This window comes from Pristiophorus japonicus, unplaced genomic scaffold, assembly GCF_044704955.1.
Source record: "Pristiophorus japonicus isolate sPriJap1 unplaced genomic scaffold, sPriJap1.hap1 HAP1_SCAFFOLD_336, whole genome shotgun sequence".
NCBI classification, from domain to species: domain Eukaryota; kingdom Metazoa; phylum Chordata; class Chondrichthyes; family Pristiophoridae; genus Pristiophorus; species Pristiophorus japonicus.
The window spans coordinates 153,787-167,008 of record NW_027253172.1 but is presented as its reverse complement, the minus strand read 5'-3'; the positions used below and the strand labels follow the sequence as shown (position 1 = coordinate 167,008).

The 13,222-nt window shown below is 45.9% G+C and overlaps 1 long non-coding RNA gene across 1 annotated transcript; it reads left to right on the top strand.

The window, feature by feature from the left end:
- Positions 1–1,305: 1,305 nt before the first annotated feature.
- LOC139249994 (uncharacterized) lies at positions 1,306–12,966 on the top strand. The gene is made up of 3 exons (XR_011591256.1): positions 1,306–1,473; positions 1,593–1,681; positions 12,834–12,966. It is a non-coding gene; the product is annotated as an uncharacterized lncRNA (long non-coding RNA).
- The last annotated feature ends 256 nt before the right edge of the window (positions 12,967–13,222 follow it).

The window sequence follows — 13,222 nt, the reverse complement described above, 5'->3', positions numbered from 1 at the left end:
ATGTCCCACCTTATCAAATGCTTTCTGGGAATCCAAATACTCCACATCCACTGGTTCCGCCTTATCCATCCTACTCATTATATCCTCAAAGAACTCCAGCAAATTTGTCAAACATGATTTCCCTTTCATGAAGCCATACTGACTCTGCTTGATTGAATCAAGCTTTTCCAAATGTCCCACTACTGCTTCCTTAATAATGGTCTGCAGCACTTTCCCAATGACAGATGTTAGGCTAACTGGTCTTTAGTTTCCTGCTTTTTGTCTTCCTCCTTTTTTAAATATAGGCGTTACATTTTCGGTTTTCCAATCTGTTGGGACCGCCCCAGAATCCAGGGAATTTTGGTAGATTACAACTAATGTGTCCACTATCTCTGCAGCCACTTCTCTTAAGATCCTACGATGTAAACCATCAGGGCAAGGTGACTTGTCTGCCTTTAGTCCCATTATTTTACCGAGTAGTACTTCATTCTGAATCGTTATTGTATTAAGTTCTTCCCTCACTATAGCCCCTTGATTATCCACTTTGGTATTACTCTCAGTGACTGAGTGTTTTACTGTAATTAAACTAATCTTGGACTGTCTCTGTCAGATATTAACTCCGGCACGGTCCCAGCAAACACTCCCACTCCCTCGTCCCTCTGATGTTTCTGCAGAATTGCTTTGTGAAGACGGGCTCATGGAGAGAAACACCCTGCACGGAATGATCCCAAATTGAGCATCTCCAAGGGACAAGGCTTGCAGCTTTAATCATTCTCTGTCCTTTCCCCCCAGGCCCAGTTCCTTTGCTCAGATTCTGATAAAAGTAAATTGGGAAAAGTGCACTTTGATTTTTACAGATTGAATTATTGCAGAGAGCTGCGCATGCGCGGTTCAGCCCCACCCTCTGTGTCATTCCCAGTGAGCAGAAGAGCACATGTGTCCTCCCCTCCCCCAGCCCTGCCTGTGATCGCCATTCACTCAGTGAGCAGAAGAAGATGGTTTAAAACAGCCAGGAATGGAGGCACCGCGGCCCCGGGGTAAGGCAGCGAGCAGCAGCCTCCTTACAGCAGCACAGCGCTTTGGGAGTGTGTCCGCAGATGGGCTCAGAGATCGGCATTGAGTCCGGGGGGAGTTCAGGGGGAGTCGGGGGCTGTGTGTAAGAGGCAGAGTGGACCAAGAATCAGTGTCAGTGTGTGGTGTGAGTGGGGGAAGGGAGAGGCCATTCTCGGGCTGTGTGTGGATAGCGTGTGTCCAGGGTAAGGGAGACAGAATGGTCAGAATCTGCTGTTTACAATCTGCTGCTTTCTCTCTCCAAACCAGGAGTGAATGTTCCTGATTCAGTTCCAATCTCACCGTGTCTGTAGTTCTTGGACAGTGAGCAGTGGAAACACACCTGTCAGTGAGGATGTGGGGAGTTTCGCAAAGTGCATCTATTGCAGGCACCAGGAGAGGAGTGTGGGAGAAGATATTTTAAAGACCAGTTATATTGTTTCGGTGAGCTGAGTTCTCCAGAACCATGTTGCTGGTGGTTGAGAGATACATTGTCGCTCCCTCATATTCTCCCCCGCATCCATCTCTTAGAACTAATAATGTTCTCGTATTATTATTCTCAGAGCAAAATTCTTCAACCAGCCAGAACAAATGTGATCTTTCCTCCACCCGGAACACAAGGAACAGTGCAGGCAGCTCCTTCTCACACACAGTAAGTAGATTATCACTCACAGAGCGCAGAGACACAGAACTGGCCTCAATCCTATTGTCACAGACAGCAGAAGCTGTCAGTCCCACAGTGATCCGAAGTGGCAGAGTTACATTGTGAATCTTACAGCCACATGGAGCAGTAGAATCACATGCTGTTTCACCATTGAAACAGATCACACTGACAGGTACATTAAACACACACACTCACTTGCCAGAAACTGGCAGGTAGAGAATAAAAGACAATCATCTATCAGAAAAAGTGTCCAATGGAATGTATAAACCACACTCGCATATCAGAAGCTGATGGTTACAGAGCAAAAGCCATATTCATGTTTCAGAATCTGACGGATTCAGTATTTAAACCCCCCGAACATACCAGAAGATGACAGGTGCAGAATAAAACCCACATTCCCGTAGCATAGACTGACAGATACACACACCCACATATATGAAAGTGACAGTAACAGAATAAAATCCCCACTTGCATACCAGAGAGTGAAAGGTAAAGTGTAAATCCCATGAGCACATATCGGAAAACTGAAAGGCAGTAAGTAAAATTGTTACTTGCATCTCAGAAACTGATCGGGGCAGAGTAAAACCCACACACGCACATCAGAAAAAATGACACAGAGAAGGCAAAATCTTTATTCACATATCAGAGAAATACAGGTTAAAAGTAAAATTAATTCTCATGTTCACATACTAGAGACTGGCTGATACAGAGTAAATTCCACACTCACATAGCAGGAACTGACAGGTACTGTCTAAAACACAATCAAGTAGCAGGAACAAATAGGTACAGTCGAACATAGCAGAAACTGAGAAGCATAGATTATACCTGAACACACAACAAAACCTGACAGTTACAGAAAAATACACACACTTGAATATCAGAGACTGAGTGATACGGTATAAAACCCACACTCACATATGAGCGACTGAGTGATACAGTATAAAACCCACACTCACATATCAGAGGCTGACATATTACAATCCATATTCCCATAACACAAATTGACATACAGTGACATGCCCAGACTCACGTTCCAGTAATTGACAGGTACAGGGTGAAGATCTCTCTTTCATTCCAGAAACTGACAGGGACAAAGGAAAGTCCACTCACAATTAAGCAGAAACTGGCAGTTATAGAGTGAGGCCCACAATCACATGTCAGAACTTGACAGGTACAGAATAAAACCCAGACTCCCATAACAGAAATGGAGAGATACAGAGAAAGGACCACACTCATAGCAGAGACAGATAGATATAGAGTAAAACTCAGACTCATTTACCAGAGACCGACTGAGTCAGCATAAACACTCACCTCCATAACACAAATTGAGAGTTAAAAAGAAAAACGAATACTCGATCAGGAATTGGTGGTACACAGTAAAACAATACTAACATACTGGAGAATGACGGATATGGAGTAGAGCTCACATTCACATAACAGATGGATAGATACAGCGCAAAATACACATCACACACCAAGAATGGAAAGAAACATAGAAAATAGGTGCAGGAGCAGGCCATTTGGCCCTTCGAGCCTGCACCGCCATTCAATATAATCATGGTTGATCATGCAACTTCAATACCCCACTCCCGCTTTCTCTCCCTATCCCTTGATCCCCTTAGCCGTAAGGGCCACATTTAACTCCCTCTTGAATATATCCAACGAACTGGACTCCACAACTTTCTGTGATAGAGAATTGCACAGGTTTACCACTCTCTGGGTGAAAAAGTTTCTCCTCATTTCAGTCCGACATGACTTACCCCTTATCCTTAGACTGTGACCCCTGGTTCTGGACTTTCCCAACATCAGGAACATTCTTCCTGCATCTAACCTGTCCAGTCCTGTCATAATTTTATATGTTTCTATGAGATTCCCTCTCATTCTTCTAAATTCCAGTGAGTGTAAGCCTAGCCGATCCAGTCTTTCTTCATATGTCAGTCCTGCCATGCCGGAAATTAGTCTGGTGAACCTTCACTGCACTCCCTCAATAGCAAGCACGTCCTTGCTCAGATTAAGAGACCAAAACTGCACATCATACTCAAGGTGTGGTCTCACCAAGGCCCTGCACAACTGCAGTAACACCTCCCTGCTCCTACACTCAAATCCTCTCGCTATGAAGGCCAGCATGCCAGTTGCTTTCTTTACTGCCTGCTGGACCTGCATGCCTACCTTCAGTGACTGATGTACCATGACACCCAGGTATCTTTGAACCTCCCCTTTTACGAATCTGTCACCATTCAGGTAATAATCTGCCTTCCTGTTTTTGCCACCAAAGTGGATAACCTCACATTTATCCACATTTTCCTGCATCTGCCATGCAATTGCCCACTCACCTAACCTGTCCAATTCACCCTGCAGCCTCTTCGCATCCTCCTCACAGCTCACACTGCCACCCAGCTTAGTGTCATCTGCAAACTTGGAGATATTACTTTCAATTCCATCGTCTAAATCATTAATATATATTGTAAATAGCTGGGGTCCCAGCACTGAACCTTGTGGCACCCCACTAGTCACTGCCTGCCATTCTGAAAAGGATTCCCACTCTTTGCGTCCTGTCTGCCAACCAGTTCTGCCTCCACGTCAGTACATTACCCCCAATACCATGTGCTTTAATTTTGCACACTAATCTCTGGTGTGGGACCTTGTCAAAAGCTTTTTGAAATTCCAAATACACCAAATCCACTGGTTCTCCCTTATCCACTCTACTAGTTACATCCTCAAAAACCTCTAGAAGATTTGTCAAGCTTGATTTCCCTTTCATAAATCCATGCTGACTTGGAGCGATCCTGTCACTACTTTCCAAATGCTCTGCTATTACATCTTTCATAATTGATTCCAGCATTTTCCCCACCACTGATGTCAGGCTAACCGGTCTATAATTCCCTGTTTTCTCTCTCCCTCCTTTTTTAAAAAGTGGGGTTACATATGCTACCCTCCAATCCATAGTAACTGATCCAGAGTCCATGGAATTTTGAAAAATGACCACCAATGTATCCATTATTTCTAGGGCCACTTCTTTAACTACTCTCGGATGCAGACTGTCAGACCCTGGGGATAAATTGGCCTTCAATCCCATCAGTTTCCCTCCAAGCATTTCCTGACTAATAAGGATTTCCCTCAGTTCCTCCTTCCCGCTAGACCCTCGGTCCCCTAGTATTTTTGGGAGGTTATTCATGTCTTCCTTACTGAAGACAGAACCAAAGTATTTGTTCAGTTGGTCTGCCATTTCCTTGTTCCCCATTATGAATTCGCCTGATTCTGACTGCAAGGGACCTACATTAGACTTCACTAATCTTTTTCTCTTCACATATCTATAGAAGCTTTTGCAGTCAGTTTTTATGTTCCCTGCAAGCTTACTCTCATATTCTATTTTCCCCCTCCTAATTACACCCTTAGTCCTCCTCTGCTGAATTCTAAATTTCTCCCAGTCCTCAGGTTTGCTGCTTTTTCTGGCCAATTTCTATGCCTCTTCCTTGGATTTAACACTGTCCCTAATTTCCCTCGTTAGCCACGGTTGAGCCACCATTCCTGTTTCATTTTTACGCCAGACAGGGATGTACAATAGTTGTAATTCATCCATGTGATCTTTAAATGTCTGCCAATGCCTATCCACCGTCAACCCTTTAAGTTTCATTCGCCAGTTTATCCTATCCAAATCACGTCTCATACCATCGAAGTTTCCTTTAAGTTCCGGACCCTAGTCTCTGAGTTAACTGGGTTGCTCTCCATCTTAATGAAGAATTCTACCATATTATGGTCACTCTTCCCCAAGGAGCCCTGCAAGACCAGATTGCTAATTAATCCTCTCTCGTTACACAAAACCCAGTCTAGGATGGCCTGCTCTCTCATAGGTTCCTCGACATATTGGTCTAGAAAACCATCCCTTATACACTCTAGGAAATTTTCCACCACAGTATTGCTACAAGTTTGGTTAGCCCAATCAATATGTAGGTTAAAGTCACCCATGATAACTGCTGTACCCTTATTGCACCGCGTCGTTAATTTCCTGTTTGATGCAATCCCCAACCTCCCTACGACTGTTTGGTGGTCTGTACATAACCCCAACTAACATTTTTTGCCCTTTGATGTTTCGCAGCTCTACCCATATAGATTCCACATTATCCCAGCCAATGTCCTTACTTACTATTGCATTAACCTCCTCTTTAACCATTAACGCTACCCCACCTCCTTTTCCTTTCTGGCTATTCTTCCTGAATATTGAATACCCCTGGATGTTATGTTCCCAACTTTGGTTACTCTGAAGCCATGTCTCTTAAATCCCAATGACATCATATCCGTTAACAGCTATCTGCGCAGTTAATTCGTCCACCTTATTACAAATGCTTCTCGCTTTGAGACTCAGAGCCTTCAGGCTTGTTTTTTTAACACTCTTTGTCCTTTTAGAATTATGTTGTAATGTGGCCCTTTTTGATACAGAATGAAACCCACAGACAATTACCAGAAATTGACAGGTACAGGATAAAATCCACCTCTCGTATCAGAAACTAACATAGAGTAAAACCCTCATCCACATACCAGAAGTGGACAGATAGAGTCAAATCCACACTCCCATACCAGACACCCACTATATAAGAAAATAAGAACATAAGAAATAGGAGCAGGAGCAGGCCATACGGCCCCTCGAGCCTGCTCCACCATTTAATACGATCATGGCTGATCCGATCATGGACTCCGGACCACTTCTCTGCTCGCTCCCCATAACCCCTTATTCCCTTATCGGTTAAGACACTGTCTATCGCTGTCTTAAATATATTCAGTGTCCCAGCTTCCACAGGTCTCTGAGGCAGAGAATTCCACAGGTTTACAACCCTCTGAGAGAAAAAAATTCCTCCTCCTCTCAGTTTTAAATGGGGGGGGCCCTTATTCTCAGATTATGCCCCCTAGTTCTAGTTTCCCCTATCAGTGAAAACATCCTCTCTGCGACTACGTTGTCAAGCCCCCTCATAATCTTATACGTTTCGAGAAATCACCTTTCATTCATTCTTATGAATTCAATGAGTAGAGGCCCAACCTCCTCAACCTTTTCTCATGTCAAGCCCCTCATCTCTGGAATCAACCAACTGAACCTTCTCTCAACTTCCTGCAAAGCAAGTATATCCTTTCATAAATATGGAAACCAAAACTGCACGCAGTATTCCAGGTGTGGCCTCACCAATACCCTGTGTACATGCAGCAAGATTTCCCTGCTTTTACACTCCAGCCCCTTTGCAATAAAGGAAAAGATTGCATTGGCCTTCCTGATCACGTGCTGTACCTGCATTCTAACCTTTTGTGTTTCATGCACAAGTACCCCCAAGTCCCGTTGGACTGCAGCACTTTGCAATCTTTCTCCATTCAAATAATAACTTGATCTTCGATTTTTTTTCAGCCACAGTGCATCACTTCACACTTTCCAAAATTATACTCCATCTGCCAAATTATTGCCCACTTACTGAGCCTATCTGTGTCCTTTGGCAGATTTTTTGTGTCCTCCTCACACGTTGCTTTTCCTCCCATCTTTGTATCATCAGCAAACTTGGCTACTTACATAGAAACAAAGAAAATAGGTGCAGGAGTAGGCCATTCGGCCCTTCTAGCCTGCACCACCATTCAATGAGTTCATGGCTGAACATGCAACTTCAGTACCCCATTCCTGCTTTCTCGCCATACCCCTTGATTCCCCTAGTAGTAAGGACTTCATCTAACTCCTTTTTGAATATATTTAGTGAACTGGCCTCAATAACTTTCTGTGGGAGAGAATTCCACAGGTTCACCACTCTCTGGGTGAAGAAGTTTCTCCTCATCTCATTCCTAAATGGCTTACCCCTTATCCTTAGACTGTGACCCCTGGTTCTGGACATCCCCAACATTGGGAACATTCTTCCTGCATCTAACCTGTCTAACCCCGTCAGAATTTTAAACGTTTCTATGAGGTCCCCTCTCATTCTTCTGAACTCCAGTGAAAACAAGCCCAGTTGATCCAGTCTTTCTTAATAGGTCAGTCCCACCATCCAGGGAATCAGTCTGGTGAACCTTCGCTGCACTCCCTCAATAGCAAGAATGTCCTTCCTCAAGTTAGGAGACCAAAACTGTACACAATACTCCAGGTGTGGCCTCACCAAGGCCCTGTACAACTGTAGCAACACCTCCCTGCCCCTGTACTCAAATCCCCTTGCTATGAAGGCCAACATGCCATTTGCTTTCTTAACCGCCTGCTGTACCTGCATGCCAACCTTCAATGACTGATGTATCATGACACCCAGGTCTCGTTGCACCGCCCCTTTTCCTAATCTGTCACCATTCAGTTAATAGTCTGTCTCTCTCTTTTTACCACCAAAGTGGATAACCTCACATTTATCCACATTATAGTTCATCTGCCATGCATTTGCCCACTCACCAAACATATCCAAGTTGCTCTGCAGCCTCATAGCATCCTCCTCGCAGCTCACACTGCCACCCAACTTAGTGTCATCCGCAAATTTGGAGATACTACATTTAATCCCTTCTAAATCATTAATGTACAGTGTAAACAGCTGGGGCCCCAGCACAGAACCTTGCAGTACCCCACTAGTCACTGCCTACCATTCTGAAAAGTACCTATTTACTCCTACTCTTTGCTTCCTGTCTGACAACCAGTTCTCAATCCATGTCAGCACACTCCGCAATCCCATGTGCTTTACCTTTGCACATTAATCTCTTGTGTGGGACCTTGTCGAAACCCTTCTGAAAGTCCAAATATACCACATCAACTGGTTCTCCCTTGTCCACTCTACTGGAAATATCCTCAAAAAATTCCAGAAGATTTGTCAAGCATGATTTCCCTTTCACAAATCCATGCTGACTTGGACCTATCATGTCACCTCTTTCCAAATGCGCTGCTATGATATCCTTAATAATTGATTCCATCATTTTACCCACAACTGATGTCAGGCTGACCATTCTATAATTCACTGTTTTCTCTCTCCCTCCTTTTTTAAAAAGTGGTGTTACATTGGCGACCCTCCACTCGATAGGAACTGATCCAGAGTCTATGGAATGTTGGAAAATGACTGTCAATGCCTCTGCTATTTCCAGGGCCACCTCCTTAAGTACTCTGGGATGCAGTCCATCAGGCCCTGGGGATTTATCGGCCTTCAATCCCATCAATTTCCCCAACACAATTTCCCGACTAATAAGGATTTCCCTCAGTTCCTCCTTCTTACTAGAACCTCTGACCTCTTTTATATCCGGAAGATTGTTTGTGTCCTCCTTCATGAATACCGAACCAAAGTACTTGTTCAATTGGTCCGCCATTTCTTTGTTCCCCGTTATGACTTCCCCTGATTCTGACTGCAGGGAACCTACGTTTGTCTTTACTAACCTTTATCTCTACTAACCTTTATCTCTTTACATATCTATAGAAACTTTTGCAATCCGCCTTAATGTTCCCTGCAAGCTTCTTCTCGTACTCCATTTTCCCTGCCCTAATATAACCCTTTGTCCTCCTCTGCTGAGTTCTAAATTTCTCCCAGTCCCCAGGTTCACTGCTATTTTTGGCCAATTTGTATGCCACTTCCTTGGTTTTAATACTGTCCCTGATTTCCCTTGATAGCCACCGTTGAGCCACCATCCCTTTTTTTCTTTTTACGCCAGACAGGAATGTACAATTGTTGTAGTTCATCCATGCGGTCTCTAAATGTCTGCCATTGCCCATCCAGAGTCAACACCTTAAGTATCATTCGCCAATCTATCCTAGTCAATTCAGGCCTCATACCTTCAAAGTTACCCTTCTTTAAGTTCTGGACCATGGTCTCTGAATTAACGGTTTCATTCTCCATCCTAATGTAGAATTCCACCATATTATGGTCACTCTTCCCCAAGGGGCCTCGCACAACGAGATTCCTAATTAATCCTCTCTCATTACACAACATCCAGTCTAAGATGGCCTCCCCCCTAGTTGGTTCCTTGACATATTGGTCTAGAAAACCATCCCTTATTCACTCCAGGAAATCCTCCTCCACTATTGCTTGCAGTTTGGTTAGCCCAATCTATGTGCATATTAAAGTCACCCATTATAACTGCTGCACCTTTATTGCATGCACCCCTAATTTCCTGTTTGATGCCCTCCCCAACATCATTACTACTGTTTGGATGTCTGTACACAATACCCACTAACGTTTTTTGCTTTTGGTGTTCTGCAGCTCTCCCCATATAGATTCCACATCATCCAAGCTGAAAACCTTCATAACTGTTGCATTAATCTCCTCTTTAACCAGCAATGCTACCCCACCTCCTTTTCCTTTTATTCTATCCTTCCTGAATGTTGCATACCCATGGATGTTGAGTTCCCAGCCCTGATCATCCTGGAGCCACGTCTCTGTAATCCCAATCGCATCATATCTGTTAACATCTATTTGCACAGTTAATTCATCCACCTTATTATGGATACTCCTTGCATTAAGACACAAAGCCTTCAGGCTTGTTTTTTTAACACACTTTGTCCTTTTAGAATTTTGCTCCACAGTGGCCCCTCGGTCCCTTCTTCCAAGTCGTTAATATAGATTGTAAATCGTTGGGGTCCCAGCACTGATGCCTGCGGCACCCCACTCATTACTGATTGCCAACCCGAGAATGAACCATTTACCCAGACTCTCTGTTGTCTGTTAGTTAGCCAATCCTCTATCCATGCTAATATATTACCCCCAGCCCCGTGAACTTTTATCTTGTGCAGTAACCTTTTATGTGGCACCTTGTCAAATGCCTTCTGGAAGTCCAAATACACCACACCCACTTTATCCACCCTGGCCCATGATGTGAAGTGGAACATAATTCATTGAAAGCACCTCTGACAGTGCTGAGCAGAAACTGACCAAAAAAATGTGAAAAATGAATTCCTGAATGTTTGGTATTGTACAAGACAAAAATAGAAGAATGCATTTCTTCCAAATGTCCAGGCCTGGTCTGAATGATGGATTAGTGATTTTGAGATGAGATAAAATTATAACTTTCGCAAACTGTTTAAAAATAGACTGATATTTGAGGACAAAAATATTTCATTTCAGAATTTTTTTCAACATGGTACAAGCAGCGAAGGAGTTTGATGACGTATGCCATTGCCTAAGAGAGAACTGATTTCGTTGGCTACTATTGCATATTTTCTTCTAATTTTTTTAAGTTTTGATTTGCTGTGTATTTCCACCTGTTTTGAATAACACCGAAAATGAAAATAATCATTGCATTTAGGATAAGGGGTCGGCCATTTAGGACTGAGATGAGGAGAAACTTCTTCACTCAAGAGAGTTGTTAACCTGTGGAATTCTCTGCCGCAGAGAGTTGTTGAGGCCAGTTCACTGGATATATTCAAGAGGGAGTTAGATATGGCTCTTACGGTTTAGGGGATCAAGAGGTATGGAGAGAAAGCAGGAAAGGGGTACTAAAGGCATGATCAGCCATGATATTGAATGGTGGTGCAGGCTCGAAGGGCCGAATGGCCTACTCCTGCACCTATTTTTCTATGTTTCTATGTTCGTTACATGCTCAAAGAATTCTAGCAAATTTGTCAAACTTAACTTCCACTTCATAAATCCATGCTGACTGTGCCTGACCGAATTATGTTTTTCCAAATGTCGTGCTATTGCTTCTTTAAGAATGAACTGTTCAACATTTTCCCAACCACAGATGTTAGGCTAACTGGGCTATAGTTTCCTGCTTTTTGTCTGCCTCCTTTTTAACCGAGTGTGGCTCTCAGTCCCCGGGCAACACCGAGTGTGGCTCTCAGTCCCCGGGCAACACCGAGTGTGGCTCTCAGTCCCCGGGCAACACCGAGTGTGGCTCTCAGTCCCCGGGCAACACCGAGTGTGGCTCTCAGTCCCCGGGCAGCACCGTGTGTGGCTCTCGGTCCCCGGGCAACACCGAGCGCGGCTCTCAGTCCCCGAGCAACACCGAGTGTGGCTCTCAGTCCCCGGGCAACACCGAGTGTGGCTCTCAGTCCCCGGGCAACACCGAGTGTGGCTCTCAGTCCCCGGGCAACACCGAGTGCGGCTCTCGGTCCCCGGGCAACACCGAGTGTGGCTCTCGGTCCCCGGGCAACACCGAGTGTGGCTCTCGGTCCCCGGGCAACGCCGAGTGTGGCTCTCGGTCCCCGGGCAACACCGAGTGTGGCTCTCGGTCCCCGGGCAACACCGAGTGTGGCTCTCGGTCCCCGGGCAACACCGAGTGTGGCTCTCTGTCCCGGGGCAAGACCGAGTGTGGCTCTCATTCCCGGGGCAACACCGAGTGTGGCTCTCAGTCCCCGGGCAACACCGAGTGTGGCTCTCAGTCCCCGGGCAACACCGAGTGTGGCTCTCGGTCCCCGGGAAACACCGAGCGCGGCTCTCAGTCCCCGGGCAACACCGAGTGTGGCTCTCAGTCCCCGGGCAACACCGAGTGTGGCTCTCGGTCCCCGGGCAAGACCGAGTGTGGCTCTCTGTCCCCGGGCAACACCGAGTGCGGCTCTCAGTCCCCGGGCAACACCGAGCGCGGATCTCCGGCACTGGGCAACACCGAGCGCGGCTCTCGGGCCCTGGGCAACACCGAGCGTGGCTCTCGGTCCCTGGGCAACACCGAGCGTGGCTCTCGGGCCCCGGCCGGCGCCGGGCGCGGCTCTCGGGCCCTGGGCAACACCGAGCGCGGCTCTCTGGCCCCGGGCAACACCGGGCGCGGCTCTCGGTCCCCGAGTCAGAGCCACCGGGCCCAGCCCCTCCTCCACACCAGGAAAACAACAACTTACATTTATATAGCAGGCCCAGCAATTCCCAGCCGCTCTGTATCAGGTGGGCGCTGGATGTGGAAGTCACTCACTGGCCTCCTGTGTGGATCTGTTTGTTACATCAGTTTGAGAAGAATGAAGAGGGGGAGAAGTTGCTGGGTTTCACCCTCAGTACTTCTGGGCCCAGTGGGACCAACAATTTCCCATGTAGGCCTGTCGAGGGAGGTGGGTTCCCTTCCCTGAAGGACAGCAGTGACCCAGATGTGGTTTTATGACAATCCGGCAGCTTTCATGGTCATTTTTTTCTCGTGCCGGCCCCACACAGACTCATTCAGCTCAATTTCACAACCTGCCTTTGTGTTTTTGTGGGTTCTCTCTCACACTCACTTTTCCTGTTTGAAATTCACTTTACAGGGTGTTAAAAGGGGAGGATTTGTAGACTGGAAGCTCAAACCAAACATCACCTCAAGATCTGACAGAGTCACTCGGTACATCGGGACTGGAATATTATCAGCTTTTGACCATGGAAGCAGAAGGCACCGTTCACAGTGGGGAGAAACGGAACACGTGCTCTGTGTGTGGGAAGGGATTCATTCGATCATCCGACCTGCTGAGACACCAGCGAGTTCACAGTGGGGAGAGACCATTCACCTGCTCTGAGTGTGACAAGGGATTCTCTCTGTCAGGCAACCTGCTGAGACATCAGCGAGTTCACAAGTGACTGCAGGGGTTGGATTCTGCTGTTATTCACATCCCGGACTGAATCGTGATCATTCTGACAGTTGGGGTTTATAACTCCTGTA